This window comes from Halichoerus grypus, chromosome 2 (genome assembly GCF_964656455.1).
Source record: "Halichoerus grypus chromosome 2, mHalGry1.hap1.1, whole genome shotgun sequence".
Classification (NCBI taxonomy): domain Eukaryota; kingdom Metazoa; phylum Chordata; class Mammalia; order Carnivora; family Phocidae; genus Halichoerus; species Halichoerus grypus.
In genome coordinates, this window is record NC_135713.1 from 102,382,648 (window position 1) to 102,394,815 (window position 12,168).

Below are 12,168 nucleotides of genomic sequence, written 5' to 3' on the forward strand. Positions count from 1 at the left end.
TCTCCTGTATCACCCACCTTCCCCCAGGCACCTCAATGGCTTCCTCATGGACCTCCTAGCTTCATGACCCCCCCTCCACACGATTCGCCAGCCAGCATCCACAGCGACCCTTTTCAAGACCAATCTGAACACATCACCCTGAAGTGTGAAATGCACCAGTGCCTTCTTCCATAATTTGAGTGAATCCTGAAGATCCTCTGCAACTTACCATTTCTACTCATCATCAAGGCACGGCACAAACTACAGTACTAGTTGCAAGACCTGTGCCTTTTTCACCAGTAGAAATCTTCAGATCTCATAATTTTGGTATCTTGAAATATCACTTACTCTCATTACTACCTTGCAATTACAATTATTAAACCTACGCTAGAGCTTGTCAGTCAATGCTTTAATAAAGCAAAATTTTTCTCTATATTACACGTTAACGGTTTTGATACCGGTATTTCAATATAATTGGTTTACTTTGTAATCCTTATTTTGCTTTATGCATTTCAAGTTTTGCATGGGTCCACATCCTAGGGATGCAAGGAAAGAGTAAGAGGTAGAAGAGATCCACCCTGGGAGGGAAAAGCATTCATTCACTGACTTGCTTCGAAGTGACAGCATATGGTGACAATAAAACAGAGACAGACTTTTTGTCTTATTTTTTTTTTTAATTCTCTCCAGATCATATATCCCCATTTGCCTAGGTGAATCACTCCACCACCCCCTTCCTTGGAACCCCACTGATCTCACCAGACTGCCAGTGGAGCTCATGATACACAGAAGGTTCAAGAATTCCTGAGTAGGAGCTAAACCAATTAAAAAAAAAATAAAATAAAAAAATAAAACTAATTAGGTATCTAATTTTAAAGTCTTTGATATGGAAACAAAAATCACTAAAAAAATTAAGAAAACAAAAGAAAATGTGTAGACATGTAGTAAAGTTTCAAAATAAATATTTTCAAGATACAATAAGATTGTTAATATACCCCATTAATGTATCACTTACTAAAACTGACAGGAAAGGATCAGTACTGTAAACCTATATGGAACTCCTACAAATCAGTAAGAAAAAGACCTTATTAAAATAAACAAGCAAGTTAGAGGAAGAAAAAAAACCTCATAAATTGCCCACACACATGACAATTTTAATATTAGTAATTACAATCTCAATACTATTACCAAATTTTTTTAATTTTTATTATAAAATATTTTATTTTTATATAATTTTACATAATTTTATGTAATTTATATAATTATTTATTTTACTTAAAAGCTGGGTGAGAAGAAACGAGGTTTAGGGATCACGGCCTGAAGGATACGAACCCACCTTTTCTTTTCTATTGTGCATCTAGATTAGACCAGATCCACAGAGAAGCAGTTTTGGCCTCATCACTTAGTGTTCCAAGTGCCACCACTGGCTTTATCAAACCTACACTCCAGTCCCTTATACACCTGCTTTCCCTGAATTCACTCTTGTTGAACTCCATCAGCCTACATTGGGCAGTGTTATAATAAACATGCCTATGCAATTCACCCCCGTGTCTCCTCTAACTGAAAGAATACGTGACCTGGGAACAGTTCCTGCCCGGGCTTAGCACCCCAAGTCCACGGGGCTTCGTCTGACATAAGGGGCTGTACATACCTTCCAGCAGTGGTTTTTACCCTTCCATGGGAGGTAAGGTCACATGTACCCACAAAAACCTGACGGAAGCCATGACTCCTTCTCCATATGCACACACTACACTTTGGTTACAATTTCAGGGAGTTGAGAGACCTCTCCCCGGGCTCCAGGTTAAGAACTCCCATGTTATGCAAACTGAGGGTTGCTGGAGTGGGGGGTGGGGTGGGAGGGATGGGGTGACTGGGTGATGGACACTGGGGAGGGTATGTGTTCTGGTGAGCGCTGTGAATTGTGCAAGACTGTTGAATCTCAGATCTGTACCTCTGAAACGAATAATGCAATATATGTTAAGAAAGAAAAAAAGAAGAAGAAGAATGTAGCAGGAGGCGAAGAATGAAGGGGGGGAAATCGGAGGGGGAGAAGAACCATGAGAGACCATGGACTCTGAAAAACAAACTGAGGGTTCTAGAGGGGAGGGGGTTGGGAGGATGGGTTAGCCTGGTGATGGGTATTGAGGAGGGCACGTTCTGCATGGAGCACTGGGTGTTATGCACAAACAATGAATCATGGAACACTATATCTAAAACTAATGATGTAATGTATGGGGATTAACATAACAATAAAAAAATTAAAAAAAAAAAAAAGAACTCCCATGTTATGGACCAAGCTTCCTTCTCCCAAGTTCCATGTTCACATGGGCTAACAAGTTTGATTTCCAATACCCACCTTCACCCAGTAGACAGTTCATCTTGGTATACATTGGCAATACTGCATACCCACTGTAGTTCACATCCCTATACTCATTTCTACCCCACACTTGATTGTTTTGCTGAAGTTCACATATGCTAGAAGAGTGGGTTTGTTTGTTTTTTTCCAATGGGGGCAGAAGACAAAGGTAGGAAGAGTACAAACAACAAAACATCAAGCTAATCACACAACTTAGTGTGGTAGTCATTAATGTGACTGACCATGTATTTCTAGTTTTCTCCCTTTTCCAGGTACTCAACAGCACTGCATGTTCTGGTTACAGGCCACCAAACAAGCTCTAGAAAAGGAGACAGGAGCAGAAGTGACATGTGTCATTTACAGATCAGCCGACTTAACTGCTTGGGGAAACCCCTGATCTCTTTTCCTCTTGGCACCGGTAGGAGCAAGCCTGGAAACAGGCTGCTAAGGCTGTCTGTCCCCCATGGCCCTGAAATGGACTTCTGGTGCTTTAAGAGAGACTGGGTGCTGTTTCTATCTGCAGCATAAGCCAGCCTAAAGGGACTGAGGTCAAGAGAACCTAAAGACCTCTGACTGGTGAACCTAGACCCCAAGATTTTCAAAGACAACACTAGGATGGCAGAGATTGCATCCTGGTGGCAGGCTGGGATCTTCAGCAGGTCTGGTGCTACCTGGAGCACTGCTGGGGCAGGACCCTCAAGGCCCTACTGGCAGGGAACACTCAAGAGCATGGTCTAGGATAGGGAAGCAGACAGGCTCAGGGTGGGTTTCAGAAGCATGGGCAGGGTTGTGCTGACTGCACACCTGGTGGGAGGCGAGGTCCATCACTCAGGCCCTCCACTGGGCACAGCCCAATGTGCTCTCACCTAGGGCGAGGTGGCTGCCACAGAGGGACAAACAGCTTCCATCAAACACGGTTCATCTGTTCTCACTGCTGAGAAAACTACAGGGAATGTGCTTCTCATCACTGAGCACTTCTTAGGATTATTCTGTGCCTGGTGTATTCCTAAAAAGCACTTTGGTGGGGCGGGGGGGGGGGGGGAGCACTTCAATGTCAATTCACAACACGTGTACATTTTTTTTCCCCAAGAAATCAGAGCTAAAGAGAAAAGCAGTAAGGATTTTTTTTTTTTCATTTTAAAAAAATGAGGCCAAGACTGAGTATAATTAAAAAAAAAAAATCAAAACACACCACCCTAGGATTTGAGGTTCTGTGAACTATAGACAGCAAGGCCACAAAATAGGCTTTTTTAGAATGTTCCTAGGCAACCCAAGAAGCAACGGTATCAGTTACATGAAGAGCAACCTTCAGAAAAACAAACTGGTTACTCTAAAGCAACCCAACTCTCAGCACCCAGACCAGGGAGAAATTTCTCCCTGGTGTCCTCATAACGAGGCCACTGTGTAACATGATCCCTACTGTCAATAAGCGTTTCAAGGGACTTTTCTCAGGAGTGTGCCTCGCTGAAAGCTGACAGCCTCCAACCAAAGGACCATTAAGAACAATTCCAAGGGTCTAAAGTTGGTTTTCAGAAACTGAAGAGTCTGGTAAGCTGAAGTGATTCAGCAACAAATTTTAGTTTATCTGAAAGAATTAGAGGGGCACCTGGATGGCTCAGTCGGTTAAGTGGCTGCCTTCAGCTCAGGTCATGGTCCCAGGGTCATGGGATCGAGTCCCGCATTGGGCTCCTTGCTCTCCCTCTCCCTCTACCCCCCACTCGTGTTCTCTTTCTCTATCTCAAATAAATAAATAAAATCTTAAAAAGAATTAGAGATGCATGTATTAACAAATTTTAATAAGGCAGATACCTTGGTTGGAAAAACAAACGTAACAACCTAGCCTCCAATTAACACTTAAGGGAAGTACTTAAATTCCATGAAACTGTATTTGACAATTATTAAAATTCTAACATTTTCACCATCAGAATCCAATTGGATGTCAGAGGGATCTTTGGAAACTTGTAACTCAGCCCAATATACAATTGGATATACAATAAAGTAGAGCAAATGGTGTGCAAATAAGGCACAGGGATAAAATACTTTTAATCACAAAAATTGGATTGACTACATATTCTTCAAGTAATTCTCTGTAACTATCATGCTCCCAGTCTAACATTACATCATCAAATAGCTATCAATTCCTACTTATATTCCCCACTAAGTACCTGATAGAGAACCAACACTTCAGTTGCCTTCAAACACAAATATATGATGTGTTACAGCAGTGCTGGTTCAGGGGGGGGCCCCGCCCTGAACAGAAGGGATTCTCACCTTTGTGGAACAGTCAGCAGCTACCATGGAAAGTGCCACTGTGGAAATGGCAGGGCCAGATTTCCCTCAAAAAGTAACTTGAGGGGCACCTGGGTGGCTCAGTTGGTTAAGCGACTGCCTTCGGCTCAGGTCATGATCCTGAAGTCCCAGGATCGAGTCCCGCATCGGGCTCCCTGATCAGCAGGGAGTCTGCTTCTCCCTCTGACCCTCCCCCGTCTCATGCTCTCTCTCTCATTCTCTCTCTCAAATAAATAAATAAAATCTTAAAAAAAAAAAAAAAAAAGTAACTTGAGGATCTCTTCCCTCACAAGGAGATACAGAGATCCAAGACTCCAGAATCAGGTTTCTCAAAAGAAGGTACTTGAACCCCAAATTGTGCATGACAGACGTTGTGCATAGGTAAGCCTCAGAGTGAACATGGGACATCAAAGACGTCCATTTTATACTAGTTAGTGGTCATTTAACAATTTTTTCAAGTATTATATATATGACAGGATGCAAAATATACGTCATTCTGGAAGTAAAAATAGAAGACCTCGTCAAAGAGAATTCTGCTGCTTTCAAGCATACTGCCAAACCCCAGGAATTAACATTCATGATCACTAATACAGGAAATCTGAAGAGAAGGCAAGGAAAACTAGTATTAATTATTGGTTAATAAAAAGAATTCAAATTCATTTGTAACCCAAGTATTTAGTTATTCATAAAAATGTTTTTATATGTAGCATATAAAATATACATAAAATTTATATAACTAAAAAAATATATGTAAAACACACCTATATGTAAAATACACTTCACTTTACACTTACCGCCATGTTGGTAAGGGGATAACCACTATGTTGTCCCCCCAGTAATACTAACATCATTTGTACTAATGATATCAATGGCATCACTGGGATTGGTATTTGTAAAAAATACTCCAAGATCTCTATCAATCCGGTAGAACTACTTTACACTTAGTTTCCTCATACAAACAGGAAAATGTTAGGGCCAGTATAACAGAGCACTACAAAAATAATGGCTTAAACAACAGAAATGTATTCTCTCTCAGTTCTGGTGACTGTTAGTCGGAGACCAAGATGCTCTTTCCCGAAGCACCAGGGAAGGATCTGTTCCAGGCCTCTCTCCTAGCTTTTGTCATTAGTCTGGCTCCGTAAGGCCCAGCCATCACCGAATAGCTTCCTATCCGGAGTTACATTTTAGAGCACATGATTGGGGGGGTGGGCGAGGTGGTTTACTACACATGGAAAGCCGGAGAACTACCTATCATGAAAAAGTCATTAGATGAATCTTCATGTTCATTCTCCTACTGGTCTCCCACACTCACTGTGACACTTGGGTCCTCTCATGGCTTCTCTCCTCCATGTGTGTATGTGTGCATTATCTCCTCAGCAAGACTGCATACTGAGACATGGGATTCAGATTTATAGATACAAGTGTATATAAAACAGGGAAACTCCAAATTCCAGAATGTTTTTCATTTAAGGCCCCACTTCAGTGCTTTACATATAGTAACTCCTTACCCACCCCCCCAAATTCCCAGATTTTATTCTTTAGAAAGGACCATAGGTCCTTACTGACAGCCTATTAGATCTGACCCACGAATCTAATTTGATCACTTGGTTTGCAGGTCTGTGGTAGATTAAAAGCTACAAATTAAAAGGGAGGGGGAAGTAGGCTATCGTAGAAATGCTGTAGAAATATAGAAAAACAAAGCAGAGCAGTCTGCATACTAAGTAAGAGGACAAAGGCCCTGCACACTTTCTCACTTGCTCTTGAATGCAGCACCTTTAAAGCCCAGCACGTTACTACATCTGTAATGCTACCTCTGAGTCGGGACTCAGTAATTTAACCAGCCTTAGCAATCTAAAAAGCAGCAGAAATTTAGAGAGAATACTCTCTGGAACCACTGGTCTTTTTTTTTTTTTTTTTCTTTTAAGTTCTGATTCTCTCTACAGAGGTCAACTGAGCTATATGAGACAACAGATCCTAGAATAATCCTCAACTGCCTAACAGCCCAAATTTATATATATACATACATACACACACACGCGCACACACACACACGGATAAAAATTAGTTTATGAGGTCTGCTAAGTACAATTTTAAAGAGTCTTTAGAGAAAATGACTTAACACACACATAACTCAGTAGTCTAAATTTCAATATATGCTCTTAAGAGCTTACAAATTTGTTTTATCACCTATATTAAACTCCCCTCACAACTTTGTTCATGCTGCATATGTTGTATCAAAGTCTCTTTTTCAAGACCGAAAAGGGATAAACGTCAGTCCAGGTCCTCCCCAAACCGCCAAAATAACAAAATCCCAATTACTGTTACTCACTGAATGTGTAGAGGTGTTTCTTGTTCCTCAGGGCATTCATGGAAACGGGATGCAAATTTAGCAGGATAATGAGGGAGAGGGGGGAAAAAAAGACCATTCTGAGGGTCCATCAACTCTTTACAACCAGCTGTGGTTCAGTATCACTATATTCTGATGGCCAAAGTTTCCAACAACCTCGAGCATTTCTCAAAACTGGCTGCACTTGAGAATCAGCAGGGGACTTAAGCCATACCCAGGATCCATCCCAGAGGAAAGGATTTAACTGGTCTGGGGTGTGGCTGGGGAATTTTTTTTCCCCCCTCAAAACTCAAATGACAGCCAGGGATGAGAACTACTATCCTTAAATTGTCCTTTCTCATCAATAAAGATTATACCTGAAGAGTTAAAAAATGGATGTTCAATCCTCTACCCCGTTCTGATAAAGCTCACCATTCCACCCACGTTACTTGTAAGTTAAGAATTCCAGTGTTTCAAAATAAAAAATATACTCCTATTCAAATATAAGTATTAAAGACTCAAACGCATTCTTTGTGGTTGATTGAAACTAGTAAGCACCAGCTTTTTATTAAGTTGTTTTAACGTTAATCCACACATTCTCAGTCATTCCTACACCCACCCCCAAGAGTGAGCAAATGATTCTCAGTGGCCTGGCAACAACTCCCAGTGTTGCGCGAGGATCGAGTTCCGCCCAGGGCGCCGAGTCAGGCAGAGAGCAGGTGCCGCATCTGCTGTAAACGCCCTGACACTTTCTTTGAAATTCTTTCCCTGAGATAAATGGGGAAATGAATGGGCCCAGGTGGAAATGGTTCATGATGTTAAATATGAAATGTTCTAAGTAATTTACTAAAACTTGAAGGGATTAAGACAGCTGGGACTGGAAAGAAAAGGGCTTACAGAGGGAAAGGCCGATCCACAGGTGGGCGCGTGAGTCTGAGCTCTGCCGGGCTTATCACAGAGCTGAACACACAGCTATCAGATGCAAGACCCTGCTGGAGAGGTGTTTCTTCCTACTTTCACCTTTGAGTTTGTACCAAAACCATCAGTGTCAAAACCAGAATTTCGGCCAGCCTTCCGAAGGAATCTGGGGGAAAGGAGAGCCTATGTTTATATGCCAAGTATGTTTTTATCTGAAAGGATTCCAGTAAGAAGCACAGACCTCTCTTGCATCACTCCCCCCCGCCCCCATGTTGGTGGTTATCCATGCAAGCACACAGCCCCAGTAAGCTTTTTAATCTCTAGAAGAAATCCTCGGCTTGTACTCCACTCACTCAACTGTCAAAACACACAGAGATGACTGAGAGTAACAACACTGAATACCACTATGCAGGTTTTCTCTATCAACAACAGCATTGTTTGGGGCCCTAATGTAATCCCGCTTTTCACATTTTCCCTCTATGTTAGATGCAATTCTAGGTAATCAGAATATATATTGTAGGGACATTGTTGAGGACATTGTACATTCATCATTCAAGGTTTCCCATGTTATGAGAACATTTTTCAGACCTCAATACCTAGAAAAACTCCACTTTGCCTGAGTAACTGGTTTGATTTTGCCTTTACAATGCTGAATGGTAGATCAATCATGTTTCTTTCTTAGCCTAGGCTGCTGGAACGCTATGAAATCCAGAATCAAATTTCAGCCCTCTTCCAGCAACGATGTAGACCTGCTGTCATACATACTTGTATGCTAACCCATTCCATCACTTTTAGTATTTTCCCCTTCTACCTTTAATTTGCCCTTTGCTCCAGTTTCCTGATCTATTAACTCATGCAGCTAAGCACATATAAAAATTCCCCCTAAGAGCTATAGGAAGAAATCCAACCTGACCATGTTTTGATGTAACTGTACATAATCAACATATGATTTTAACTCAACAGATACACAACTGCCCCACCTTAGATCTACTGTCAAGAATTCTGTTTCATAGCTCTGTGTTCTATATTTAAAAAAAAAAAAAAAAGACGCACAGATAGCATTGTGTCCAAGGGAAACTGAAGAATATTTAATAAATCTGTCCAAATTTCCAGCAAATCTCAAAGAGCACGGCATACATCACTGATACTCTAATGACTATAGGACCCCAAAGTCACATGGCTTAATGGGCAAAGACCAAAGTTTTGTAAAAGAAGCTTTAAATCTTCCTACTTCAGCTTTTTTTGTCAATCAACATTGCATTTTACTCTATAAAATTATTTTATGTAACTAATACTAAAATTATAATGATACATGGTTAGAAGAAAAATGGCAATCATTAATATAGGTCACAGCTGCCCAAACTGTTTATGCTTAGTTTAATTATTTGCAGCCATCAATCTAAAAACTGATGAACATACCACTCTATCCATACTGCTCTGAATGCAGGTCATCAGTGACTTCCATCTTGGTGAAGGCTCCCAGTCTTAACCTTCCTCAGCCTTTCAGCATCACTAGGATGTGGCTGAGGACCTCCTCTTCATCCTCCTCCTCATAACACCACCCTTACTTGGCTTCAGGACACCAATGGTTTTTTTCGTCATTCTCCTCTTTGGCAAAGCATTCTTGGCTCCTTTACTACTTGCTCCTCATCTCCTTGACCTCTAAGTTCTGAAGCACCCCAGGATTTGGTTCTCCTCCATCTATACTAACTCCCTAAGGAATCCTATTCGTTCTAGAGCCTTATGTATCATGAATGATTCCCCAAATATACTTCCCTAGCCTGCTGCCTTTCCTCACCTCCAGAATCCTCTAACTACCTCTTCACATTGCCACTTACATGTCTAATAGAAATCTCAACCCTATCCCTGGAAAGGACATAGTACCCTCTGTCCTATACAGCAGAGCATTTTAAGCCCTGATGACATCTATTTCCCTAATAAGATAAAGACCAAAGCATCTGTCCTATTAGAAACAAGAACCACCACTTACAGTCTTCAAATCATTATTGCCCTTTAACTGTTATAAATTTAGCAATGCACTCATGAAACAATCTGCAGATGTTTCAGCAGACAATTTACAGAACATTCTAAGCAGGCATGACTGTCCTCAATTGCTTATTGGCACTGAATTTTTCATGTTATTTATATGCACACTAACAGTGGAACGGGCGAGTACTGCACTTTATCCAAGCAGCACAGTGAGAACCATCAATATTATGTGGAATCCGTGACTCTTTTACAAAAATCCACCAAGATATCAGACACCAGATGCCGGCCCACACATCTCCCTGTATATGAGGGCTTGCATGATGATCCACTGGATAGCAGGATTTCTTCTAATTACTTTATGGATCAAAAAAAAAAAAAAATTCACTCAAGGAATTTCTGTGTGGAACGTTCACCTGCGCCTTAGGAGTTGAGGGCTCTTAGGGACCCATGGTAGCAGAAAGCACACACCTCAGCACCAGACTGGAAGCTGTGAACAAACAGCAGCATGGAATGCACCCGTGTCCAATGCACACCGTTGGCCACCGGGGCACACACAAACTAGGAGATGACAGAACTGTGCTTAGCCTTCCATCTCAAGCTCTGTGCTCTATCAGGCCAGGGACTCTGTGCAGGGAGAATACAGGCAGTCAGGCTGGCTGTCCTGCTGGTTGTCCTTCTACCACCTTTCCTACTCAGTACATGGCACCCCATCCTTCCACTTTACCTGGCCAAAAACAGTGGGCTCATCTTCAACTCCTCCAGCTCTCCTATGCCACTTCCAGTCTGTAAGGAAATCCGGTCGAGTCTATGGGTCAACGCACATCCAAGACCTGCTTGCTTCTCACCACCTCCACCACAAGGAGACTCGTCCAAGCACCACCTTCTCTCATCTGGATTACCTCGATAACCTCTTAACTGGTCCAGTGGGTTTCCACTCCAGTTCCCCAACAGTCTACCACCCACCCTGAAGCCAGTGATTCTTTAAAAATTAAATTGCATCACTCATTCTTCTACTCAAAACCCCCCAGTGACTACCCAAGTGACAAACACAATTTTTTTAAATTGTAAAGGCCTTACCAGGTATCATGATGGGGCCCTGTCCCTCATCCCCAGCCTCTGCCTCTGATCTCATCTCTGACTGTCTCTATCATGTACTCACTCTACTACAAACACCCTGACCCCCTTACCATTCCTTGAATTCTCCAAGGATCTTCTACTTCAGGGCCTGCATCCCAGTTGTTTCCTCTGAATGGGTTATCCTTCTCCCAACATAGTCACCCCCAGATACACACATGGCTGAATACATCATCTTATGTTTTACTTAAATAACCTTCTCAACCAGGTCTTCCCCGACCACCCCTCAGAAACTCCAACACTGCTTGCCCCCATATCCCAATACCCCAGATTCCCTTTCATTCTCCTTAAGGCATCCTACATTCTAACAGGGTCTGCAAGCTATGGACTGTGGGCCTAATCTAGCCCACTGTCTGATTCTGTAAATTACAGTTTGTTGGAACACAGCCTATCCATTCACCCATGTATAACCTATGGCAGGTTTCACACTGCAGTGGAAGTCAAGCAGTTGTGACAGAAATTGCCTGGCCTGCAAGGCCTAGAAGATTTACTCTCTGGCCCCTTACTAAGTTTGCAGATGCCCCTCCTAACACGAGTTTAATATATTGCTGGTCTCCCCTCCACCCAAGAAATCATGGACTTTTATCTGTTTATTTCTGTATTTCCAGGGCCACTACCAGTGCCTGGTACATAGTAGGTCCTCAATAAATACTTTTTGAGTAAATGGAGGAAGGAATTAATGAATAATGAATTGATATAGTTCATTTTAGAAGGACACATTGGTGACTTCTCTTTAAACCGTTTTTGAAATGCACAGAAAAAAATGTATCTGTAACATAAAAGTACAGTGTAATAATTATAGACACTCATGTAACCACCACCTTAAAAAGTAGAATATGGCTAATATCATTTCAGTCAAAAATACTATCTCTCTAAAATCCAAAGTTAACTAAAATGCAATGTAGAATTATACGTAACAGATTATATTCACCTAACAGAGAGCCACAAATTAATCTGCATACTCCAGTTCTTCAACACTATTCAAAAAAACTGTCTCCCTTCTCATACAGTAGCACACTTCAGGACAAAGGAAGAAGAGGAAAAATTCCAGACCCTCACTGTGAAGGCTCAGGCCCGTTCAGTTAAGCTGCCTTCCAGGAAGTCTTTGGGCACTTTAATATAACCATCCCCTCTTATCTGGGGTCCCAAATCCAATTCCATTCTAAAATGAATACTAGAC

The 12,168-nt window shown here is 41.7% G+C and overlaps 1 protein-coding gene across 7 annotated transcripts in view; it reads right to left on the reverse strand.

Annotated features, from left to right (window-relative positions):
- MAST4 (microtubule associated serine/threonine kinase family member 4) overlaps positions 1-12,168 on the reverse strand; it is a 550,957-nt gene that overhangs the window by 507,893 nt on the left and 30,896 nt on the right. The window contains exon 1 of one of the 7 annotated variants that reach the window (XM_078067260.1): positions 6,951-7,067. The exons of the other annotated variants lie outside the window; for them this stretch is intronic. The gene's annotated coding sequence lies outside the window, so the exon portion shown is untranslated. Of the gene's footprint in view, positions 1-6,950; positions 7,068-12,168 lie in introns of those variants that run through there. 7 annotated transcript variants of the gene reach the window in all.